The 26230-nt window shown below is 43.8% G+C and overlaps 1 protein-coding gene across 10 annotated transcripts in view; it reads left to right on the top strand.

The window, feature by feature from the left end:
• LOC140388150 (speckle-type POZ protein-like A) overlaps window positions 1-26230 on the top strand; it is a 392296-nt gene that overhangs the window by 229454 nt on the left and 136612 nt on the right. For 2 of the 10 annotated variants that reach the window (XM_072471880.1, XM_072471889.1), the window contains one exon: window positions 5826-5965. The exons of 7 other annotated variants lie outside the window; for them this stretch is intronic. The gene's annotated coding sequence lies outside the window, so the exon portion shown is untranslated. Of the gene's footprint in view, window positions 1-5688; window positions 5722-5825; window positions 5966-26230 lie in introns of those variants that run through there. One more of the 10 variants, XM_072471942.1, reaches the window with a different exon arrangement.

Raw genomic sequence — 26230 nt, 5'->3', positions numbered from 1 at the left:
CTCAGAATTGATGAGCTGGAGACCGAGCTGCACACACTGCGGCACATCAGGGAGGGGGAACATTACCTGGACGCTTTGTTTCAGGAGGCAGTCACACCCGGTAGAATAAGTACTGTTAATTCCGACAGTGGTCAGGGACAGAGTGGTGTGACTGCAAGGGAGGCAGGTAGGGGGATCCTGAGTTTAGGAGTTGAGGATCCTCAGCCCTTGACCTTGTCCAACAGGTATGAGGTACTTGCTCCCTGTGTGGATGAGGAAGAGGGCTGTAGGGAGGATGCGTTGACTGACCACTGCACCGTGGTACAGGAAGCCATTCAAGAGGGGGGAGCAAAAAGACAAGTGGTAGTTGTTGGGGATTTTATAATTGGGGGGGATTGATGGCATCCTTTGTAAGCCAGATCGAGAGTCCCGCATGGTATGTTGCCTGCCTGGTGCCAGGTTGAGGGACATCTCTGATCGGCTTGAAAGGATTTTAGAGAGGGAGGGGAAGGATCCAGTTGTTGTGGTCCATGTTGGGACTAACAACATAGGTAAGACTAGGAAAGAGGACCTGTTTGGGGATTATCAAACACTAGGGACTAAATTAAAGAACAGGTCCTCCAGGGTTATAATCTCTGGATTACTACCCGAGCCACGTTCCAATTGGCATAGGGTTGAGAAAATTAGAGAAGTTAACATGTGGCTAAAGGAGTGGTGCGGGAAAGAGGGATTCCATTTCATGGGGCATTGGCATCAGGACTGGGGCAGGAGGGACCTGTACCGTTGGGACGGTCTTCACCTAAACCATTCTGGGACCAGTGTTCTAGCGAATAGGATAAATAGGTTGGTCACAAGGACTTTAAACTAGCAAGTTGGGGGGAAGGGAAGTGTAAAGCTATGGACAGTATAATAGTTAATGGAGATCAAGGCAGCAGGTTACATGACAGGTTATTATGTAGAGATATGGGTTCAAAGACAAGGACAATTAGGAGAAAGGGTACGAGGAAAAATAAATTGCGGAAAGTTACTGATCAAGGTGTTAGGATTCATAACAAAGACATAAAAAACAGCATAAGTGTACTTTACCTGAATGCTCGTAGTATACGAAATAAGGCATGGACTGGTTGGGCCGAAGGGCCTGTTTCCATGCTGTAAACTTCTATGATTCTATGATTCTAAATGAGTTGATGGCGCAAATCATCGTGAATGACTATGATTTAGTGGCCATTACTGAAACATGGTTAAAAGATGGTCATGACTGGGAGTTAAATATCCAAGGGTATCAGACTATACGAAAGGATAGAATGGACGGTAAGGGCGGTGATGTAGCTTTGTTGTTTAAGGATGGCATCCGGGCAATAGTAAGGGATGATATTGGTGCTATGGAGGACAAGGTTGAATCAATTTGGGTGGAAATCAGGAATAGTAAGGTGAAAAGGTCACTGATAGGAGTAGTCTATAGGCCACCAAATAGTAACAGGATGGTAGGGCAGGCAATAAGCAAAGAAATAACAGATGCATGTAGAAATGGTACAGCGGTTATCATGGCAGATTTTAATCTGCATATCGATTGGTTTAACCAGGTTGGTAAAGGCAGCCTTGAGGAGGAGTTTATAGAATGTGCCCGGGATAATTTCCTGGAACAGTATGTAATGGAACCTACAAGGGAACAAGCGGTCCTAGATCTGGTCCTGTGTAATGAGGCAGGATTGATTAATGATCTCATAGTTCGGGATCCTCTTGGAAGGAGCGACCACAATATGGTGGAACTTAAAATACAGTTGGAGAATGACAAGGTAAAATCAAACACTAGTGTTTTGTGCTTAAACAAAGGTGATTGCAATGGGATGAGAGAAGAACTAGCTAAGGTAGACTGGGAGCAAAGACTTCATGGTGAAGCAGTTGAGGAACAGTGGAGAACCTTCCGAGCGATCTTTCACAGTGTTCAGAAAAGGTTCATACCGACAAAAAAGAAAGACGGTAGAAAGGGGAAAAATCGACCATGGATATATAAGGAGGTGAGGGAGAGTATCAAATTGAAGGAAAAAACATACAAAGTGGCAAAAATTAGTGGGAATCTCGAGGACTGGGAAGTCTTTAGGGGACAACAGAAAGCTACTAAAAAAGCCATAAAGAAGAGTAAGGTAGACTATGAAAGTAAACTGGCTCAGAACATAAAAGCAGAAAGTAAAAGCTTCTACAAATATATAAGACAAAAAAGAGTGGCTAAGGTAAATATTGGTCCTTTGGAAGATGAGAAGGGAGATTTAATAATAGGAGACGGGGAAATGGCTGAGGAGCTGAACAGGTTTTTTGGGTCAGTCTTCACAGTGGAGGACACAAATAACATGCCAGTGACTGATGGAAATAAAGATATGATAGGTGAGGACCTTGAGATGATTGTAGTCAATAAGGAGGCAGTATTGGGCAAGCTAATGGGGCTAAAGGTAGACCAGTCTCCTGGCCCTGATGGGATGCATCCCAGAGTGTTAAAAGAGATGGCTCAGGAAATTGTAAACGCACTAGTGATAATTTATCAAAATTCACTAGACTCTGGGGTGGTCCCAGAGGATTGGAAAGTAGCAAACGTGACACCACTGTTTAAAAAAGGAGGTCGGCAGAAAGCGGGTAATTATAGGCCGGTAAGCTTAACTTCGGTTGTAGGGAAACTGCTGGAATCTATCATTAAGGAGTAAATAGCGGGGCACCTGGAGGGAAATTGTCCCATTGGGCAGACGCAGCATAGGTTCACAAAGGGTAGGTCGTGTCTGACTGATTCGGTAGAATTTTTTGAGGACGTTACCAGTGCAGTAGATAACGGGGAGCCAATGGATCTGGTCTACCTGGATTTCCAGAAAGCTTTTGACAAGGTGCCACACAAAAGGTTGCTGCATAAATAAAGATGCATGGCATTGAGGGTAAAGTGGTAGCATGGGTCGAGAATTGGTTAACTAACAGAAAGCAGAGAGTGGGGATAAATGGGTGTTTCTCTGGTTGGCAACCTGTAACTAGTGGGGTCCCTCAAGGATCAGTGTTGGGCCCGCAGTTGTTCACAATTTACATAGACGATTTGGAGTTGGGGACCAAGTGCAATGTGTCAAGGTTTGCAGACGACACTAAAATGAGTGGTAAAGCAAAAAGTGCAGAGGATACCGGAAGTCTGCAGAAGGATTTGGATAGGTTAGGTGAATGGGCTAGTGTCTGGCAGATGGAATTCAATGTTGCCAAGTGTGAGGCTATCCATTTTGGGAGGAATAACAGCAGAATGGATTATTATTTAAACGGTAAAATGTTAAAACATGCTGCTGTGCAGAGGGACCTGGGTGTGCTGGTGCACGAGTCGCAAAAAGTTGGTGTGCAGGTGCAACAGGTGATTATGAAGGCTAATCGAGTTGTCTTTCATTGCTAGAGGGATGGAGTTCAAGACTAGGGCGGTTATGCTGCAATTGTATAGGGTGTTGGTGAGGCCGCGTCTGGAGTATTGTGTTCAGTTTTGGTCTCCTTACCTGAGAAAGGACATATTGGCACTGGAGGGAGTGCAGAGGAGATTCACTAGGTTGATCCCAGAGTTGAGGGGATTAGATTATGACGAGAGGTTGAGTAGACTGGGACTGTACTCATTGGAGTTCAGAAGGATGCGGCGGGATCTTATTGAGACATATAAAATTATGAAGGGAATAGATGGGATAGATGCGGGCAGGTTGTTTCCACTGGTCGGGGAAAGCAGAACTAGGGGGCATAGCCTCAAAATAAGGGGAGGTAGATTTAGGACGGAGTGTAGGAGGAACTTCTTCACCCAAAGGGTTGTGAATCTCTGGAATTCCTTGCCCAGTGAAGCAGTTGAGGCTCCTTCTTTAAACGTTTTTAAGAAAAAGATAGATGCCTTTCTAAAGAATAAAGGGATTCGGGGATATGGTGTACGGGCCGGAGAGTGGAGCTGAGTCCACAAAGATCAGCCATGATCTCATTAAATGGCGGTGCAGGCTCGAGGGGCCAGATGGCCTACTCCTGTTCCTAGTTCTTATGTTCTTATATTTCATAATATGCGATTTGCTGATACGTCTGTAGTGGATGAGAATTCTGGGATCTACATAGAACAATTTCATTTTTCCAATTAACCCACTTTTGTTATTTTGAAATGTAAAGGAAGTAAAGTTGCTGTAGTCCCAGATGGCCACAGGCTGCTTTCTCCTTTGAGGGGGAGAGCTGACTGGTGGTGATTTAATCTGAGGATCACCACAAGGTAGTTGCACAACATCTTTTGCTGTAGACTAAAATCCATAGCATGAAACTGTATAGCTCACTTTAATGTGTGCATTTATATTGCTTTACCATAGCGCAAGACAGAATGAACAATGCGACATGAATGCAGAATTCCTGTATTTTGGGGGACACTGTGGAGCATGTGTGGGGTAATCCAGGATCTGTGCTTAATGATTTTTCTTTTCATGAGTGAGGAACCGATTGGCATTCTTTTTATCCAACTAGTTCATAGAAAGAAAAATCTTTCCAGAGATATTTATAGATGGTACTTTTTAATGGACAAGTAAATGCTGCACTATTAACTCTTCATGTATTGTTTTTGGTGTTTGTGGAAATCGTGCTTACAGAGAACTCTTTTTCATTCTTATGGATAGGAGCTTCTCAATTCACTTTATTTTGATTGAATTAGGGCAGATCTGATATACGTTTTTGAAAACTAAGATTGAGGGTATATTCTTATTTAAAAGAATTGATTTCCCATAGTGGTGGTCAAGGCAATTTAAAAATAGACCATGTTAGTGCCTTTTATGGTTTTATACTTGATATTCTATTGAGCATTCCTCTACTATTAGTTTTAGAAGAGGAAGAAAACATTGAAACCCTGTATAAGTTATATTTACTCGGGTATATTTGAATGGAACTTTTATTTTTAAAGCAAAATAAATCAGTTGAAATTACTCCAGGATGTGACTGACATGTACAGCGGTTATCAGGAATCATTGAGCATGGCTAATGAGATTGTTCTGATGATGTAAGCACAGTACCGGGAAGACGATGCCAAAGAGAATTGGTTATCACAGAAAATGTCACGTGATTATCAGGGACCAAGTATATGCCTGTTGAATTTCACGTAACCTGTCATTACAAGTATTGCTCTAGATACTTCAAAAGGGAACAAAACTACATTTTTACATTCTCTTGCATATGACTCGAAACATCTCGAAACTTGAAATGAAATTAAAATTGCTTATTGTCACAAGTAGGCTTCAAATGAAGTTACTATGAAAAGCCCCTAGTTCGGGGAGGCTGGTACGGGAATTGAACCGTGCTGTTGGCTTGCCTTGGTCTGCTTTAACAGCCAGCGATTTAGCCCTGTGCTAAACCAGCCCCTGAAACTTCACCCAAAGGAAATTAAATCAAAAAAAGCATGGGTGCTTGCTGTTTGCAAATGGCATGATCCCACACACTCACAAAATGAACGACTATCTGATCACAACAGTCAGGCTGGTGACATAATTAATTATTGTAAATGAAGATGTGAGAGACAAATGGAATGATCACATAATCACTAGCCAATAAGATTTCTGGTAAATGTCACACAATTGTAACTGTCATCTGATCAGCATTGGCCAATGAGATTGTTGAAGCAGAGTATGCAATTGCCTGAGCATTGTTCAGTGTTATTGTTCAATTGATTTATGTATTCAGATACATGGATGCTTGATTAGTTCATGCATTATTAAAGCTCTAACTCAGAAGGTTTGATGCTGTTTCTTCTCAGTTCATAATCAACTTATCCATTTGTTTTCCTTAAATTCTGTTTTAACTATAAATTTTAACCTAGCTCCCTCACTCGTTTGCAGTTCACTGTGCAGTTTCGCAACTTATCTGTGCCACCTGGGGAGATGCTGAGCAGAGGAAAGAAGAGCCAAAAAGAGCAAGTCTTCCCTAGAATTGGTTATCTGCAAATGTCTGATCATCAAACAAAACTGGCAGAGGACTGGTAGGAAGTAGCTCCTCGCCATTTGTGATAAAGAGGATTTTAGGAATATTGGCTTCTAAATATTGGGACAATTTAAGGGTTAAAAGCCTGGGGTTATAGTGTGTTTGACTGCAGTCGTCATTTTTTAAAAATAATTTTGTTTTGCAAAGGCCTGGAACTTTCTAGGAGCCGGATGGTGAAATTAGCAAAAGGAATGTATTTTTTCAGTCTGGGCTAATGTACTGTGGATTGACTGGGGGAAGTCCCCGGGGAGTTAATGTACTTTCAGTCTGCAGAGATAATTAGTTTTAGCGACTTGGGGAGATGATGTCATTGCTGGGTGGAGCCAAAGAATGCAGAGGGTCATGTTTTGGAGAAGCTTTGGAGGGTGAAGAGATGAAGTTTTATCTGTCTGACACTGCATCCACAATTCTCTCACGGTAGGGTAGTTTGCACAAGATTAATACTATTTAAAGCAGAGCAGTCTTTTCTGGGGACACGAAAGAAGCTGAAACACATCAGATGAACCAGCTTTTTGAAGACTTTCAGCCAGAGTTTGAAGGGATTCTCACACAAGCCAAATCTGTTTTATAAAGCAAGCATTACACTATGCCATGCTGATTTTAAGATAGATTGATGGCTGTATGTTTCTTTTCTTGTTGAGTAATTGAAATTGAGTAGTAGTGTTTATGGGATAATTATAAGCTGTTCTTTTCAGGCGTGAAGTTAAAAAGTTTATTCATAATAAAGTTTTGTTTTAAAATTACTAAAGCCCTATTTCTTTAAGCAATCGCTCCTGGAGTGAATCCTTCTTTTGGTACAGTCTGATAAATAACTGAAATTTTGGGGTTCCGATCCAGTATCCTAGTCACTGTTGGGATCTAGTCTGGAATTATAATACATTTCAGCCAAAGATTTGGAAATAGTATGAGGGCGAGACCTTTTTTAAATTTGTTCATGTGATGTGGGCATTTATAACCCACAGAGAAGTTAGTTGGGTGCTGCCTTATTAAATTATTACAATCCTTATGGTGTTGGTATACTTGCAGTGCTGTTAGGGAAGGAATTCTGGGATTTTGACTCCGTGACCGTGAAGAATAGTGATGTAGTTCCAAGTCAGAATGACCAAGACCTGAAGGGGGACTTGCAGATGATGGTGTTCCCATGCATCTGCTGCCTTTATCCTTCCAAGTAGTATGGGTCACAGGTTTGGAAGGTGTTGTTGAAAAAACCCTGGTGAGCTGCTTCAGTGCATCCTGCAATTGGTGGCGGAGGGAGTGAATATTGAGGATGGTTAACAGGATGCCAATCAAGCCAGTTGCTTTGTTGAGCTTCTGCAATGGTGTTGGAATTGCACTGATCCAGGTAAATGGAGAGTATTCCATCATACTCCTGGCTTGTGCATTGCAGTGCTGGACAGGCTTTGGGGAATCGGGAAGTTCGTTAAAAGCAAATGACTGCGGATGCTGAAATCTGAAACGAAAAAGAAAATGCTGGAAAATCTCAGCAGGTCTAGCAGCATCTGCAGGGAGAGAAAAGAGCTAACGTTTTGAGTCCAATGACTCTTTGTCAAAGCTAACAGACAGAGAAAGTGGGAAATATTTATACTGTGGAGTGAGAGAATGAAAGATGAGTCATGGCCTCAGGAACCCAGGGAAACTGGGTGCTAATGGCCACAGAAACCAAGGGGAAAGAGTGCTATTGGCAGTCCCCAGAGAGAACAAAAGATGTGAAAGGCCAAACAGCAGAGAAACTAACATCAAAGTGTGAACTGTGACAGATGTAGTTGTGGGGGGAGGGGAAGGGGGAAGCAATGTGGAGAAAGGGGAAGGAAAGGTGGATAAAATGGGGAGTGGGGTTTAAATGTATAAAGAAAGACGAGAAAGAAAGAAATGGTAAAAGACCGGAAAATGAAATGGGATGAAACCAAATGGGTCGAGGTGGGGTAGAGCTAATCATCTGAAGTTGTTGAATTCGATGTTGAGACCAGAAGGCTGTAGCGTGCCTAACCGGAAGACGAGATGTTATTCCTCCCGTTTGCGTTGAGCTTCACTGGAACATTGCAGCAGGCAAAAGACGGACATGTGGGTATGGGAGCAAGGTCTTTTGTTAAAATGGCAAGCATCAAAAGGCCAGGATCCTGAATGCGCAGACCGAAGATGCTCAGCAAAGTGATCACCCAGTCTATGTTTTGTCTCCCCGATATAGAGGAGATCACATTGGGAGCAGCGAATGCAGTAGACCAAATTGGAAGAGATGCAAGTGAAACGCTGCTTAACCTGGAATGAGTGTTTTGGGCCTGGGATGTTAAGCATGGAAGAGGTAAAGGGGCAGGTGTTACACCGTCTGCAATTATGGGAAGGTGACATGGGTGATGGGAGAGTAACTGGGTATAGTGGAGGAGTGGACTAGATTATCTCAGAGGGAACGGCCTCTGCAGAATGCTGACAGAGGGAGTGAAGTGAAGATGTGTTGGGTGGCGGCATCACGCTGGAGTTGGCGAAAATGGCGGAGGATTATGCTTTGCATACGGAGGCTGGTGGGATGAAATGTGAGAACGAGGGGGGCTCTCCTTGTTCTGGGAAGGAGGGGAGGGGGCAAGGGTAGTGGCGCGAGAGATGGACCGCACACTGTTGGGTGCCCTGTCAACACCTGTAGGTGGGATATCACGGTTGAGGAAGCAGGCACACATTTTCGAAGCACCGTTTTGGAAAGTGGCATCATTGGAACATAGGAAGTTAGTTACTTGCCACAGAATTCCCAGCATCTGAATGCTGATATAGCCACAGTATTTATCTGGCTTATCCAGTTTCTGATCAATGCTAACCTCCAGGATGTCGATAGATGGGGATACAGCGATGGTATTGCCATTGAATATCAAGGGCCGATTGTTAGATTCTCTCTTGTTGGAGATGGTCATTGCTTGGCATTTAAGGGTGTGAATGTTACTTCCCACTTATCAGCCCGAGCTTGAATATTGTTCAGGTCTTGCTGCATGTGGGTATGGACTGCTTCAGTATCTGAAGTGAAGGGAACTGTACACTGCAGTCATCAAAGATGGTTGGCCCTAGGACACTGACCTGAGGAACACTTGCTCTGATGTCCTGGAAATGAGATGATTGGCCATGATAACCACAAACCATCTTCCTTTGGCTCTAAGAATTATAGAGTTTTGCCATTGATTGCCATTGACTTATATTTTGCTGGGGTTCCTTAATGTTCTACTGAGTCAAATGCAGCCTTAATGTTAAAGGCACTTGCTTTCTCCAAGTTTGGAATTCAATTATTTTGTCTATATTTTTGCTGAAATGAGATTTTGTCTTTGATTCAACATCAATTGCAGTATTAGGGCCAAATATGAAACTCAATTCAGGAACAAAATAGCAATGACCAGAGACTAAGCTGTGCTGAGTTGTTCTGGGAGGACCTAACCCTGCATTTGAGCAGGTTATTAGTGAGTAAGTGCTGCTTGATAGCACTGTTGACGACACCTGCTGACGATAATTCAGAGTAAAATGGAATAGATGCCTGAGTTGTAGCTGTACTGTGGAACAGTTTGGCTGGGAGCAAGAGTCTTCAGCACTGCAGCTGAGACTGTTGCTATGTCCAGTGCGCTCAGCTGTTTATTGCCATCACATGGACTGAATCAAATTGGGTATCCTTTGTATTGGAAGTTTAATTAATAAAGACTATGGTTATATAATTCCTTTTCCAACCGTAGTGTGCCTCAAAGCACTTTGCAGCCAGTTAAGTTTATTTTCTTGTATAGTTTCTGTGTATTGTAGGAAATGTATTAGTCAGTTTGCATGCAGCGAGGTCCCACAAGCAGGAATGTGATAATGAACATAGTGATGGGATTTGCCAGAAATTATTTTCAAAATGATACCATCCACTTGAGAGGCCACACAGATTTTCTGTTTAACATATCACTCGGAAGGTGGTACCTTTCACAGTGCAGCGCTGGGTGTCAGCCTAGTATATATGCTGGAATCTCTTGGGTTTGAAACCGCACCTTCTGGCTCAGAAGTGAGATACTACTGAATCACAGCTGTTAAGATTAATGATAATGGTTTAACTATAAGCATAGTATTAAAAGACTTGTGTATAGTGAAATCTCGCTATGTCATGCATTATGAATTATTTGTGATTCCATTTGAATAATCCTGAATTTGCCTGAATCACTGGCCATTACTATTTTGCTACTGAATTGAGTTTCATATTTGGCCCTAATACTGAAATGAGGTTGATTCAATGGCAAAATCCAAAATGAAACGAGTAGTGAAATAATAAAATTTATACAAAATTCAACTAATAAAACCTAATTCTAACTGCTTTGTGTCATGATATTCAGGTAAACATTATAACACATGCATACATACATACTGATGGACAGATCAACTGACCAATCAACACACACACAACTCGACAGCCAATCACAGGCAAGAGCATACACAGTACAAAACAGGGAACACGACACTTCCTGGGCACTCGAGCAGGAGACGGATCAAGGCACAGAGCTCATAGCAAGCCACTCAGACATCCACCATGTGCTGAGTGCCACTACAAGATAGAATTAGGAATAGGTCCACAGATTCAAGAGTTATGATCGAACCTCAGTAAACAGTTTACCAGTGTAAATTTATGTTTGAAATAAAACTGAGTTGTACCATTCGCAACCGTGTTGGTTCGTCTGTGTAGCAGAGTACCCAACACTTCACTTTGTGCTTGTATTTGCGCAAGCAATTTTGGTAACAGGATGTTTAAAATCGACTGGAAACAGGCCAAGAAGAACATTAACATTGATTTTTGGTTTACCCTGTTTACTTACAGTTGTTTGCATTGGAGTTTGGATTTAATTTGTATTCTATGTGCCGTGATCAGTTTGTTTGTTTAATGCGTTCACTGGTTAAGATTACCACCTATTTGTTTTTATTACCTATGTTGCATTTTTAAAATATCAAGTGTCCCAAATCAACATTTAAAATGTGAACGCAATGCTATTGTATAAAAGAAACATGCTAATATAATCCTCTGCCAAGTGTTGTGAACTGTTATGGAGAGATCTAGCTTGTAATGGGAGAAAGATCTTGTATTATAATGTTGACCTTTCGTCTATGGAACGTGGGCTGGCACTGAGCCCAGACTGAAGGAGTGAAACTCTTTTCCTATTGTCATATACGTTGGAGAAATGTTTTCGCAATCTATGAGATTGAAACAAAGTATTAGCTTTCATGCTGGGTCCTCGGGTTCAACCGTTCAGCTACATTCAGTTTGAAAAGGTATTTCTTGAGTTTAACAGCTAGGTTATGATTCCCTTGTTGTTTCCAGCTTTTGCACTGCATTAATAGTGCAGTCAATTTTGATATTGAGCATTAAGAGTGGAAGATATTTTGAAGCAGAGCTTATGCAAAAACCTGCATCAGGTCTTATCCAGAAACTTTGAGACTCTTGATTGAAATTGATTTCAAGTACAGATCAATATTAGGGCAATGTAGCTAGAGTTTCTGATCCTACGCTGTTGCAACTGTAATAAAACCAAACTGTGATAAATAGTTGCCATGAAATAGTCTATCAGCAGTTTGTGTTTGCACTAGCTGCAGTACAACTCCCTCCTGTACGGTGCTAATGTTTTATAAAAGTATTCAGTCAGCCCATTGCCTAGTAAGAAAGTTTTACAACTTTGTTAGCCATCTCGTAACTTTGCGAAAAGATTTTAACATTAACTCTTTATTTGTTAACAGACACTAGCTTTGTGGGTAGTAGAGTCCAGTTCACGTTCAAGGTTGCAATTGTAGGTATCCTTTATCACTGACTTTACAGCAGTCAGTCTCTGACTGGAAGGAAAGATTTGTGCCTCAAGCTTTCTCTGGTGGAAGGAAAGATCTTTGCCTCCAGACATACCCGATGCAAAAATAGCCACCTCAACAAAAACGAAGGAGATTACAATGACTGATTGCTGACCCTGGTATCACTTCGATCCTGAGATTCAGTGCTGGAAGATCGACAGTAGACATGATTTTCTCACATTGTCAGTTATAAGAGAAGTGCCACGAACAGCACAGACAGCTCTACATTGCCTTCAAAGACCAATGGTTCCCAACCTTTTTTACATCATGTACACCATTTATACACCTTTATACCATTCAATTTTGAGGCACAGTTCCTATTTTCTCCATTGGAACTGCCATCTCGCAAAAGTCTTTTATCATAAAGCCTCCCAAATACAAGTCAAGTCCCATTTAATACAGTTTTCATTGGTTTAGCCTTACCACTATTTGCATACCAAATATAATGTTGGACCCTACTTTGCCTTTTCTTAACTTCATTGGTTTCTGTTTATTATCTTTGTCTTGTTCTCTTACTGGGAACTTTTTATTTTATTCTCAATGTCCACCCTCCTGTTTTTTTTGTTCAATCTCTCCCTGTCTCTCTAGAACAAGAGGTCATAGATTTAGGTTGAGAGGCAGTAGATTTAGAACTGTGATGTGGAGGAACTATTCGCAGAGGGTGGTGAATTTGTGGAATAGTGCGGTGGAATCAGGGTTATTAAATGGTTTCAAGAAGGAGATAGATATATTTCTGATTTTAAAGAAGTGGCGTAAAGGGATATAGGGAGCAGTTAGGGAGGTGGATTTGAGACCAGGAAGAGATCAGCCATGATCTGATTGAATGGCGGAGCAGACCCGAAGGGCTGAATTGCCTACTTCTCCTAATTCCTGTGTTCCTATGATGATTCTCGTTTGCACCCCTTTTGTGATGTTGCTTTTTGCCCAGGTCCACGGGGCCTTTGTCTAACTCCATGTCCATGGTCGACATCTCCAATTGCCAATGAACCTGGCATGTGTCAGCCAGGAAAGGGCTGCACATGCGCGGTTCACAATGTTTTATGTTAGTAATCTGAACCGTGCATGCGCCATCCGGGAAAGGGCGACACGTGTGGTTCTGATTTTTTACATCAGTTAGCTCCATGCGCCTGATTGGTATTACTTGGGGATGCCGACCAGGGAGCTTAAAATGAAGATTAGATTTACTTTATTTTCATTAATGTTTATCCATTTTTAATCTTATTTTGCGGCACACTTGTGGAGCCTTCTGGGCACACTAGTGTGTCGTGGCACACCATTTGGGAACCTCTGTCATAGACTTCACCAAGCCCTTCAACCTTGTCAGCAGAGGCGGACACTTAACATCTTGCAGAATATAGACAGTACATTTGGTCTCCTGGGTGACACTTCCTCTTTCCATGAGAAAATGCGCAGTTGCAATTGTGTATCATCGGAGGCTTTCAAAATTAGCAGTGGGGCTGTGTACTGATGCGAACTGTTTTTGGAATATTTTTCTCCATGCTGTTGTATGCTTTCGGCGACTCAAATGAGTGGGTGCCTTCCTTCATGCCAGAGCCAACAAACAGCAAGCTGTTTAACTTTGCAAGACTGAGCACTAAGACCAAAGTGCATAGTCACTTAATGTGCGAGTTGTTATTTTTCTCATGATGCCACACTGGCATCCCATACTGAACCTCGCTTGCAGATCAGCACTTATGGCCCATAATTAGTGTCAGGAAGACACTAATTAAAGGACAGGATGTAGAGACTCCATCTTCCATCAACATTGAAAACCTTATTCTGGACGTCGTGGATATCTTTCCATACCTAGGATCAGCAATTATCAATGACTTGTCCCTTGATGCTGAAATCAGCACCAGGATTGCAAATTCTGCAAGTGTCATGTCAAAGTTGAGTGTGAACCAACAGCAAACAAACCAAAAATACAGAGCTTTGCCTATACAAGGCTTGTGATCTCAGCACCCTCCTTTACAGTAGCGAGACATGGACAACTTATGCAAGGCAAGGAAAGCGGCAGAATGCTCCAACCTACACTGCCTCAGAGGAACACAACACATGAAATAGGAGCAGGAGTAGACTATATGGCTTATTAAGCCTGCTCCACCATTCAGTATGAACATTGCTGATCTTGAGCTTCAACTTTTATTTTCCTGTTGACTCCCCATATTGCTGTGACACCAAAATCTCTATCCCAGTCTTAAGTATATTCAATGATGGAGAATCCACGACCCTATAGAGTAGAGAATTCCAAAGATCCATAACCCTTTTGAGTGCAGTAATTTCTCCCTCATCTCAGTCCTAAATGATTGATTCCTTATTCTGAGACTATGACCCTGTGTTTTGGACTCACTAATCTGCAGAAACAATCTTTCAAACGCTGACAGAGTTTTGTCAGTTTCAATGAAATCACTCCTGATTCTTCTAAACTCCATAGGAAATAAGTCAATTTAGTCAGCCTCTCTGCAATGGAAAACCACCTCATCCTTGGGACCAACTTAGGGAATCTTTACTGTACTGTCTCCAGTGCAAGTATATATTTTCTTCAGTGTGGAGATCAAACTATTCCAAATGTGGTCTCACCAAATTTCTGATATGAAACTCTACTGTGAAGATAAGTGCAAAATATTTGTTCAAGGCATCTGCTATTTTGTTATTCCCCACGGGAAAGGTTCTTTCTAATCTACCCTATTTAGGTCCCTCCTAATTTTGTGCACCACTAACATTTCGCCCACCCCCCAAGCCTTCTCTGCTATCAGGAAAGCAACTCCTGCTTGGCCAGCCTCTCTGCATAGATGAAGCGTCCAGTCCAGGCTACATCCTGGTGAATCTCATCTGCACTCTCTGTAGTGCAATCACATCCTCCCTAGAATGTGGCAACCAGAACTGCACTCTAGCTGTGGCCTAACGAGGGCGGCACTGTAGCACAGTGGTTAGCACAGTTGTTTCACAGCTCCAAGGTCCCAGGTTCGATTCCCGGCTTGGGTCACTGTCTGAGGAGTCTGCACGTTCTCCCCATGTCTCCGTGGGTTTCCTCCGGGTGCTGCGCTTTCCACCCACAGTCCAAAGATGCGCAGGTTAGGTGGATTGACCATGCTAAATTGCCCTTGGTGTCCAAAAAGGTTAGGTGGGGTTACTGGGTTACGGAGATAGGGTGGAGGTGTGGGCTTGGGTGGGGTGCTCTTTCCAAGGGCTGGTGCAGACACGCTGGGCCGAACGGCCTCCTTCTGCACTGTAAATTCTATGATTCTATACAGCTCTATCATAACTCTTGTATTCCAACTCTCAGCCAGTAAAGGCAAATATCCCATTTCCCATCTTAACCACCTTATCTACCTGTCCTGCTGCCTTCAGAGAGCTATGGACATGCATCCCAAGGTCCGTTTGGTCCTCTGTACTTCCTAGCATCCTGCCATCCATTGACTTGTTAATCCTCCCAAATTCATCACCCTGCACTTTTCAGGGATAAATTCCATTAGCCACTGTTCTGCCCAGTTGACCAGCACGTCTACATCATCCTGTAATCTGAGGCTTTCCTCGCTATTTACCACATCACCAATTTTCGTGTTGGCTGTGAACTTGCTAATCAGTCCCAAAGAAGAGTCATATTAGACTCAAAAACGTGAATTATGTTCCTCTCTCAGGAGCTGTTTTCATAGAACATACAGTGTAGAAGGAGGCCATTCGGCCCATCTAGTCTGCACCAATCCACTTAAGCCCTCACTTCTACCCTATCTCTGTACCCAATAACCCCTCCTAACCTTTTTTTGGTCACTAAGGGCAATTTATCATGGCCAATCCACCTATGGCCAATGCACGACTTTGTGGGAGGAAACCGGAGCACCTGGAGGAAACCCACGCAGACACAGGGAGAACGTGCAGACTCCGCACAGACAGTGACCCAGCAGGGAATCTAATCTGGGACCCTGGCGCTTTGAAGCCACAGTGCTATCCACTTGTGCTACCGTGCTTCAGATCAAACTGAGTTTTTTCAGCACATTCTGTTTTTATGTTCTATATATTGCTGGTTCATTCACTTAGAGAGTACGATATTTAGCTTTCGCATTTCTATTAGAAATCTAGTGCTAGGAAACAGATAGTTAACAGTAACTTTGAAAAAAAAAAATTTAATATATTTTTTTTAAATTTTAAAATTTTAATTTTAATTAATTGACGCAATGTCAGTTAGAGGGGTGCAGTGCTCTGACTGTGAGATGTGGCAGGTCCGGGAGGCTTCCAGCGTCCCGGATGGCTTCATCTGCAGAAAGTGCACCCAACTGGAGCTCCTCACAGACCGCATGGTTCGGTTGGAGCAGCAATTGGATGCACTTAGGAGCATGCAGGTGGCGGAAAGCGTCATAGATCGCAGTTATGTAAATGTGGTCACACCCAAGGTGCAGGCAGAGAAATGGGTGACCACCAGAAAGGGCAGGCAGTCAGTGCAGGAATCCCCTGTGGTTGTCCCCCTCTCGAACAGGTATACCCCTTTGGATACTGTCGGGGGGGATAGCCTATCAGGGGAAAACAGCAGCAGCCAGAGCAGTGGCACCACGGCTGGCTCTGATGTTCAGAAGGGAGGGTCAAAGCGCAGAAGAGTAATAGTAATAGGGGACTCTATAGTCAGGGACACAGATAGGCGCTTCTGTGGACGTGAAAGAGACTCCAGGATGGTATGTTGCCTCCCTGGTGCCAGGGTCCAGGATGTCTCCGAACGGGTAGAGGGCATCCTGAAGGGGGAGGGAAAACAGGCAGAGGTCGTTGTACATATTGGTACTAACGACATAGGCAGGAAGGGGCATGAGGTCCTGCAGCAGGAGTTCAGGGAGCTAGGCAGAAAGTTAAAAGACAGGCCCTCGAGGGTTGTAATCTCGGGATTACTCCCTGTGCCACGTGCCAGTGCGGCTAGAAATAGGAAGATAGAGCAGCTAAACACGTGGCTAAACAGCTGGTGTAGGAGGGAGGGTTTCCGTTATCTGGACCACTGGGAGCTCTTCCGGGGCAGGTGTGACCTGTGTAAGAAGGACGGGTTGCATCTAAACCGGAGAGGCATAAATATCCTGGCCGCGAGGTTTGCTAGTGTCACACGGGAGGGTTTAAACTAGTATGGCAGGGGGGTGGGCACGGGAGCAATAGGTCAGAAGGTGAGAGCATTGACGGAGAACTAGGGAATAGGGACAGTGGGGCTCTGAGGCAGAGCAGACAGGGAGAAGTTGCTGAACACAGCGGGTCTGGTGGCCTGAAGTGCATATGTTTTAATGCAAGAAGTATTACGGGTAAGGCAGATGAACTTAGAGCTTGGATTAGTACTTGGAACTATGATGTTGTTGCCATTACAGAGACCTGGTTGAGGGAAGGGCAGGATTGGCAGCTAAACGTTCCAGGATTTAGATGTTTCAGGCGGGATAGAGGGGGATGTAAATGGGGAGGCGGAGTTGCGCTACTGGTTCGGGAGAATATCACAGCTATACTGCGGGAGGACACCTCAGAGGGCAGTGAGGCTATATGGGTAGAGATCAGGAATAAGAAGGGTGCAGTCACAATGTTGGGGGTTTACTACAGGCCTCCCAACAGCCAGCGGGAGATAGAGGAGCAGATAGGTAGACAGATTTTGGAAAAGAGTAAAAACAACAGGGTTGTGGTGATGGGAGACTTCAACTTCCCCAATATTGACTGGGACTCACTTAGTGCCAGGGGCTTAGACAGGGCAGAGTTTGTAAGGAGCATCCAGGAGGGCTTCTTAAAACAATATGTAGACAGTCCAACTAGGGAAGGGGCGGTACTGGACCTGGTATTGGGGAATGAGCCCGGCCAGGTGGTAGATGTTTCCGTAGGGGAGCATTTCGGTAACAGTGACCACAATTCAGTAAGTTTTAAAGTACTGGTAGACAAGGATAAGAGTGGTCCTAGGATGAATGTGCTAAATTGGGGGAAGGCTAATTATAACAATATTAGGCGGGAACTGAAGAACATAGATTGGGGGCGGATGTTTGAGGGCAAATCAACATCTGACATGTGGGAGGCTTTCAAGTGGCAGTTGAAAGGAATTCAGGACCGGCATGTTCCTGTGAGGAAGAAGGATAAATACGGCAATTTTCGGGAACCTTGGATGACGAGAGATATTGTAGGCCTCGTCAAAAAGAAAAAGGAGGCATTTGTCAGGGCTAAAAGGCTGGGAACAGACGAAGCCTGCGTGGAATATAAGGAAAGTAGGAAGGAACGTAAGCAAGGAGTCAGGAGGGCTAGAAGGGGTCACGAAAAGTCATTGGCAAATAGGGTCAAGGAAAATCCCAAGGCTTTTTACACGTACATAAAAAGCAAGAGGGTAGCCAGGGAAAGGGTTGGCCCACTGAAGGATAGGCAAGGGAATCTATGTGTGGATCCAGAGGAAATGGGCGAGGTACTAAATGAATGCTTTGCATCAGTATTCACCAAAGAGAAGAAATTGGTAGATGTTGAGTCTGGAGAAGGGTGTGTAGATAGCCTGGGTCACATTGAGATCCAAAAAGACGAGGTGTTGGGTGTCTTAAAAAATATTAAGGTAGATAAGTCCCCAGGGCCTGATGGGATCTACCCCAGAATACTGAAGGAGGCTGGAGAGGAAATTACTGAGGCCTTGACAGAAATCTTTGGATCCTCGCTGTCTTCAGGGGATGTCCCAGAGGACTGGAGAATAGCCAATGTTGTTCCTCTGTTTAAGAAGGGTAGCAAGGATAATCCAGGGAACTACAGGCCGGTGAGCCTTACTTCTGTGGTAGGGAAATTACTGGAGAGAATTCTTCGAGACAGGATCTACTCCCATTTGGAAGCAAATGGACGTATTAGTGAGAGGCAGCACGGTTTTGTGAAGGGAAGGTCCTGTCTCACTAACTTGATAGAGTTTTTCGAGGAGGTCACTAAGATGATTGATGCAGGTAGGGCAGTGGATGTTGTCTATATGGACTTCAGTAAGGCCTTTGACAAGGTCCCTCATGGTAGACTAGTACAAAAGGTGAAGTCACACGGGATCAGGGGTGAGCTGGCAAGGTGGATACAGAACTGGCTAGGCCATAGAAGGCAGAGAGTAGCAATGGAGGGATGCTTTTCTAATTGGAGGGCTGTGACCAGTGGTGTTCCACAGGGATCAGTGCTGGGACCTTTGCTCTTTGTAGTATATATAAATGATTTGGAGGAAAATGTAACTGGTCTGATTAGTAAGTTTGCAGACGACACAAAGGTTGGTGGAATTGCGGATAGCGATGAGGACTGTCGGAGGATACAGCAGGATTTAGATTGTTTGGAGACTTGGGCGGAGAGATGGCAGATGGAGTTTAATGCGGACAAATGTGAGGTAATGCATTTTGGAAGGTCTAATGCAGGTAGGGAATATACAGTGAATGGTAGAACCCTCAAAAGTATTGAAAGTCAAAGAGATCTAGGAGTACAGGTCCACAGGTCATTGAAAGGGGCAACACAGGTGGAGAAGGTAGTCAAGAAGGCATACGGCATGCTTGCCTTCATTGGCCGGGGCATTGAGTATAAGAATTGGCAAGTCATGTTGCAGCTGTATAGAACCTTAGTTAGGCCACACTTGGAGTATAGTGTTCAATTCTGGTCGCCACACTACCAGAAGGATGTGGAGGCTTTAGAGAGGGTGCAGAAGAGATTTACCAGAATGTTGCCTGGTATGGAGGGCATTAGCTATGAGGAGCGGTTGAATAAACTCGGTTTGTTCTCACTGGAACGAAGGAGGTTGAGGAGAGACCTGATAGAGGTCTACAAAATTATGAGGGGCATAGACAGAGTGGATAGTCAGAGGCTTTTCCCCAGGGTAGAGGGGTCAATTACTAGGGGGCATAGGTTTAAGGTGAGAGGGGCAAGGTTTCGAGTAGATGTACGAGGCAAGTTTTTTACGCAGAGGGTAGTGGGTGCCTGGAACTCGCTACCGGAGGAGGTGGTGGAAGCAGGGACTATAGTGACATTTAAGGGGCATCTTGACAAATACATGAATAGGATGGGAATAGAGGGATACAGACCCAGGAAGTGTAGAAGATTGTAGTTTAGTCGGGCAGCATGGTCGGCACGGGCTTGGAGGGCCGAAGGGCCTGTTCCTGTGCTGTACATTTCTTTGTTCTTTGTTTGTTCTTATCATATGCATTTCTGAACTTAAGATGGAAAAATAAACCACCTGGTACACATTCTGCCATAGGCTTATTATTACTACACCCTGGGCTCGTGTGCGGTAAATTCAGCCCCATTGGCCCCTGTGCCCCAACCTAAGTGATTTAACCAATAATTTGTATGTTTTCCTGAGACCTTTGACCTTTGACTGCTCCAATGACTTACAGACACCATATTTGTAAGTAAAACATTAAAAAACTGTTACTTCCAATAAAAGGAGAGATAAACAGTTAATGAAAATAACAAAACAGTGGTCTACTAATCTGACTCTTCCTCAAACCCCGTCCCACCCTCCACCCAAATACACACAAGACAAACACACGGTGGGTGGGAAGGAAAGGTTAAATAAAGCAGGGATTAAAAAGGCTGAGATGAATTTTTACTGTAGAGGTGGTAGTCTTTGTAGTCTCCGATCTTGAAATCATTGGTTGGTTTGGATCTTTTCAAACCTGCCTTCAATTCGACCTCGTGGGCTGCAGGAATTCCTCTGGAGAGTCACCTTTACTTGTACAAGCCTCCACCAGATTGGCTCTGAAATAGTACTAGAATTCTCTACCTGAGAGTTTACAGCACGTTCACCATCCACTCTGCCCTTCAGCCACTTGTCTGATCTTTGTACACAGTTTCCAGCTGTGGTATAGAGAGAGAGAGAAAAGGGCCTGCACTTCAGGACCCTTTTTGGATTTTCAGGAAAGCTATCAGCCTGGGCATTTCCCTGCCTTGCTCAGAGGTTTAAACCTGCACAGGCCTGGCTGGATAGAGAATGCTTGCAGTATTTATGTCAGGAGTTAAACCTCCACAGGACTGATGGTGTTTAGACCTGCTCACTCCAGCCAATATATCAGAGAGAAGTTTCAGCCTTTCTGGGAGAGCTATTTAACATACTTCTGCCCAGCTCCTGCTCAGAACAAAACTGAAAGCACAAATTTAACCTGCTTCTGCAAAATCTTTACCAATCTCAATCAAAAAAATAAAATGTCCTGGCATTGCAGAAGAGGGGATTTGCTGCCAGCCAAGTCCATCAAAATGACATAACGAGCTATGCCACAGGGTACACTGCATAAAGGGTGTGCCCGGTCCAGTTCAAATAGCAGCTTGCAACGGGGTAAGGGTTTCAGTTCAAAATCAAATGTCTGTAGTTTTAAAAACAGCTAGCAGGACAGGCATTAAAAGGAAACTGGATCAGACAAGGATTTAAAAGAGGTTCCTTCCACTATAATCTACTAATTGGATGTATTAAACAGGCATGTGAATTGAGTTTTGATTGCCTCAAATAATTTTCATGCCATGAAGTGAGTGTGAAATAAATATTTCTTGCTTATGTCACCGGTATCAAATTAGAATAAACCTCAATGCATAACCCATTGTGGTAAGAAACTAAGTTTGCAATCACTGGATTCTGAATTAACCCATGTAGGATACAACATCAGAACAACTTTCTATGTACTGGATGTGTGTGCATGTTTGTTCAACTAGTGATGTTATGTCTGTACACTTTCCCTAATTTGGGAGATGCGAGAGGAAGAAATTTCATCAAAACCAGCAGTGTGACAAGTAACCTAATAGCATGCAATTGTGACCAAGAATATTTCTCCTGCACTTCCTCTGATATGTGTACCATATCTCTATCACTGTGGTGACTCCAGAGTCAAAGCTGCAATATCAAATGGATTTAAACTTTCTAGATAAGATATAGTGAAACCTCAGCACTGATATATTTTACTTGATGACTCTGCATTGCATGCTTTTTCTCAATCCCTGTATTTGTTAGAAATTTTATTTTGGGGACTCCTTCGAATAGCCATGTTATCTACTCCAGCTTGTCCTGCAGGGGTTCTTCAGGACTAAACCAACTTCCGCTGCTTCATCAATTACCTTCTCTCCAAAATAAGATCAGAAATGGGTGTTTTCGCTGGTGATTGCTGAGTTTTAAGTTCCATTTGCAACTCCTCAGATACTAAAGCAGTCTGCATTCATAATCAGCAAGACCTGGACAATATTCAGGGTTGGCCTAATAACTCTTGCGTTACATTCATGCCACAAGCGAAAAGTAATGATCATCTTTCACAAGCAAGAGTATAACCATCTCCCCATGAGATTCAATACCAAAACCATCGTTGAATGCCCCACTATCAATATCTAGGGATGTCACCATTGACCAGAAAAATAACTAGATCAGCCCCATAAATGCTGGGCTATAAAGCAAGTCAGAGGCTGGGTATCCTGTGATGAGTGACTAATTTCCTGATTTCCCAAAGTCTGTGTTATCACAAGTCAGGAATGTAATGGAATTTTCTTCACGTTTTATGGATGTTGCAGTACCAACAACACTCCAAAAAGCTTGACATCATCTCGGCTTAATTGGCATCCTATCTGCCATCTGTTGATGGGAAATGTTTAGAAACCATTAATAAGGAAGTAACAACAGGACATTTTAAAAAGTCAAAATGCAATCCATCAGCGTCAGCATGATTTTATGAAGGTAAATCATTTTTGACTAATTTGCTAGAGTTCTTTTGAAGATGTAATAAGCCACGTGGATAATGGGGATCCGATAGTTGTAGTATATCTGGACTTCCAGAAGGCATTTGATAAGGAGCCACACAAAAGGTTAACAACAAGGTAAGATCACATAGGATTATGGGTCATTTATTAGCCTGGATAGAAAACTGTCTAACCGACAGTAGGCAGAGAGTTCGAATAAATGGTTATTTTTCTGGTATGCAGGATGTAATTAGCGGGGTGTCACAGTGCACATAGACATTAATGACTTGGATGCAGGGTAGATGGTACTATAGCTAAATTTGCAGATAGCACTAAAATAGATGAGGAAATAAGAAATTTACAAATGGATATAAATAGGTGAATGGTCCAAAATTTGGCAGATGGAGTTTAACGTGGATATGTGTGCGGTTATCCATTTTGGTTGGAAAAATGGAAAGGCAACTTATTGAGTGCGTTGGTGCAGAGGGATCTGGGTGTCCTTGTGCATTAATTGTAGAAAACTAGTATGCAGGTACAGATAATAAGGAAGGTAAATGGAGTTTTGGCCATTATAAGCTGAAGGAATGGAGTTTAAAAGTAGGGAAGTGTTGTTGCAATTGTACAAAGCATTGTTGAGACTGCACCTGGAGTACTGTGTGCAGTTTTGGTCCCTTTATTTAAGGAGGGACGTAGTTGCATTAGTGGCAGTTCAGAGGAAGTTTACGAGATTCATTTCAGTGATGCCGGGTTTGTCTTGTGAAGCGAGATCAAGCAGTTTAGGTCTATATTCTCTTGAGTTTAGAAGAATGAGAGGAGATCCCCAGAAAGAGCACTGTCCCTAGCACCCCCCCCCCCCCCCCCCCTATCTCCGCAATCCCACGCATTGATCATGGCCAATCCATCTAACCTGCACATCTTCGGATTGTGGGAGGAAACTGGACCCACCCACCATGCAGACACGGGAAGAATGTGTAAACTCCACGCATTCACCCAAGGCCAGAATTGAGCCCTGGCCCCTGGCGCTATGAGTACTGTGCCGCTACCATCTAAAGGTTGCACTGCTGGACTTGGCAAAGCTTCTTCAGCAACACCTTCGAAACCCGTGATCTCTACCATTTAAAAGTTCAAAGGCAGCAAATGTGTAGAACACCATCATATGAAAGTTACCTCCTAAGCCACACCCAACCCTGATTTGGCAATATGTTGCAGTTCATTGAGTCAAAAGCCTGGAACTCCCAACATAACCTGCGCTGTGGCTTTACCGACCCCACATGGACTGCAGAAGTTCAAGAACAAAAACAAACAAAGAACAAAGAAATGTACAGCACAGGAACAGGCCCTTCGGCCCTCCAAGCCCGTGCCGACCATGCTGCCCGACTAAACTACAATCTTCTACACTTCCTGGGTCTGTATCCCTCTATTCCCATCCTATTCATGTATTTGTCAAGATGCTCCTTAAATGTCACTATCGTCCCTGCTTCCACCACCTCCTCCGGTAGCGAGTTCCAGGCACCCACTACCCTCTGCGTAAAAAACTTGCCTCGTACATCTACTCTAAACCTTGCCCCTCTCACCTTAAACCTATGCCCCCTAGTAATTGACCCCTCTACCCTGGGGAAAAGCCTCTGACTATCCACTCTGTCTATGCCCCTCATAATTTTGTATACATCTATCAGGTCTCCCCTCAACCTCCTTCGTTCCAGTGAGAACAAACCGAGTTTATTCAACCGCTCCTCATAGCTAATGCCCTCCATACCAGGCAACATTCTGGTAAATCTCTTCTGCACCCTCTCTAAAGCCTCTACATCCTTCTGGTAGTGTGGCGACCAGAATTGAACACTATACTCCAAGTGTGGCCTAACTAAGGTTCTATACAGCTGCAACATGACTTGCCAATTCTTATACTCAATGCCCCGGCCAATGAAGACAAGCATGCCGTATGCCTTCTTGACTACCTTCTCCACCTGTGTTGCCCCTTTCAATTTCCCTACCACTGAAGTAAGGCTCACCGGCCTGTAGTTCCCGGGATTATCCTTGCTACCCTTCTTAAACAGAGGAACATCATTGGCTATTCTCCAGTCCTCCGGGACAACCCCTGAAGACAGCGAGGATCCAAAGATTTCTGTCAAGGGCTCAACAATTTCCTCTCCAGCCTCCTTCAGTATTCTGGGGTAGATCCCATCAGGCCCTGGGGACTTATCTACCTTAATATTTTTTAAGACACCCAACACCTCGTCTTTTTGGATCACAATGTGACCCAGGCTATCTACACCCCCTTCTCCAGACTCAACATCTACCAATTCCTTCTCTTTGGTGAATACTGATGCAAAGTATTCATTTAGTACCTCGCCCATTTCCTCTGGCTCCACACATAGATTCCCTTGCCTATCCTTCAGTGGGCCAACCCTTTCCCTGGCTACCCTCTTGCTTTTTATGTACGTGTAAAAAGCCTTGGGATTTTCCTTAACCCTATTTGCCAATGACTTTTCGTGACCCCTTCTAGCTCTCCTGACTCCTTGCTTAAGTTCCTCCCTAATTTCCTTATATTCCACGCAGGCTTCGTCTGTTCCCAGCCTTTTAGCCCTGACAAATGCCTCCTTTTTCTTTTTGACGAGGCCTACAATATCTCTCGTCATCCAAGGTTCCCGAAAATTGCTGTATTTTTCTTTCTTCCTCACAGGAACATGCCGGTCCTGTATTCCTTTCAACTGCCACTTGAAAGCCTCCCACATGTCAGATGTTGATTTGCCCTCAAACATCCGCCCCCAATCTATGTTCTTCAGTTCACGCCTAATATTGTTAGAATTAGCCTTCCCCCAATTTAGCACATTCATCCTCGGACCACTATTATCCTTGTCCACCAGTACTTTAAAACTTACTGAATTGTGGTCACTGTTACTGAAATGCTCCCCTACTGAAACATCTACCACCTGACCGGGCTCATTCCCCAATACCAGGTCCAGTACCGCCCCTTCCCTAGTTGGACTGTCTACATATTCTTTTAAGAAGCCCTCCTGGATGCTCCTTACAAACTCCGCCCCGTCAAAGCCCCTGGCACTAAGCGAGTCACAGTCAATGTTGGGGAAGTTGAAGTCTCCCATCACCACAACCCTGTTGTTTTTACTCTTTTCCAAAATCTGTCTACCTATCTGCTCCTCTATCTCCCGCTGGCTGTTGGGAGGCCTGTAGTATACCCCCAACATTGTGACTGCACCCTTCTTATTCCTGATCTCTACCCATATAGCCTCACTGCCCTCTGAGGTGTCCTCCCGTAGTACAGCTGTGATATTCTCCCTAACCAATAGCGCAACTCCGCAACCCCTTTTACACCCCCCTCTATCCCGCCTGAAACATCTAAATCCTGGAACGTTTAGCTGCCAATCCTGCCCTTCCCTCAACCAGGTCTCTGTAATGGCAACAACATCATAGTTCCAAGTACTAATCCAAGCTCTAAGTTCATCTGCATTACCCGTAATGCTCCTTGCATTAAAACATATGCACTTCAGGCCACCAGACCCGCTGTGTTCAGCAACTTCTCCCTGTCTGCTCTGCCTCAGAGCCACACTGTCCCTATTCCCTAGTTCTCCCTCAATGCTCTCACCTTCTGACCTATTGCTCCCTTGCCCACGGACAATTGGAGATGGGCAATAAATACTGGCTATGTCAGAGATGTTTCCAAATCAATCACACATGTCAACCCCTCAAACATTACCCATGCAAAAGTCAGCCCCATGATTTTTGGTCTAGAAGATTGGTCTAAAAAAAAAATTGATACTAAATGTTAAATTTATCTACTGAACTG

This window comes from Scyliorhinus torazame, chromosome 2 (assembly GCF_047496885.1).
Source record: "Scyliorhinus torazame isolate Kashiwa2021f chromosome 2, sScyTor2.1, whole genome shotgun sequence".
In the NCBI taxonomy this organism is placed as follows: domain Eukaryota; kingdom Metazoa; phylum Chordata; class Chondrichthyes; order Carcharhiniformes; family Scyliorhinidae; genus Scyliorhinus; species Scyliorhinus torazame.
Note: the sequence above shows the minus strand (reverse complement) of the source record. Positions and strands in the feature narration are given on the sequence as shown.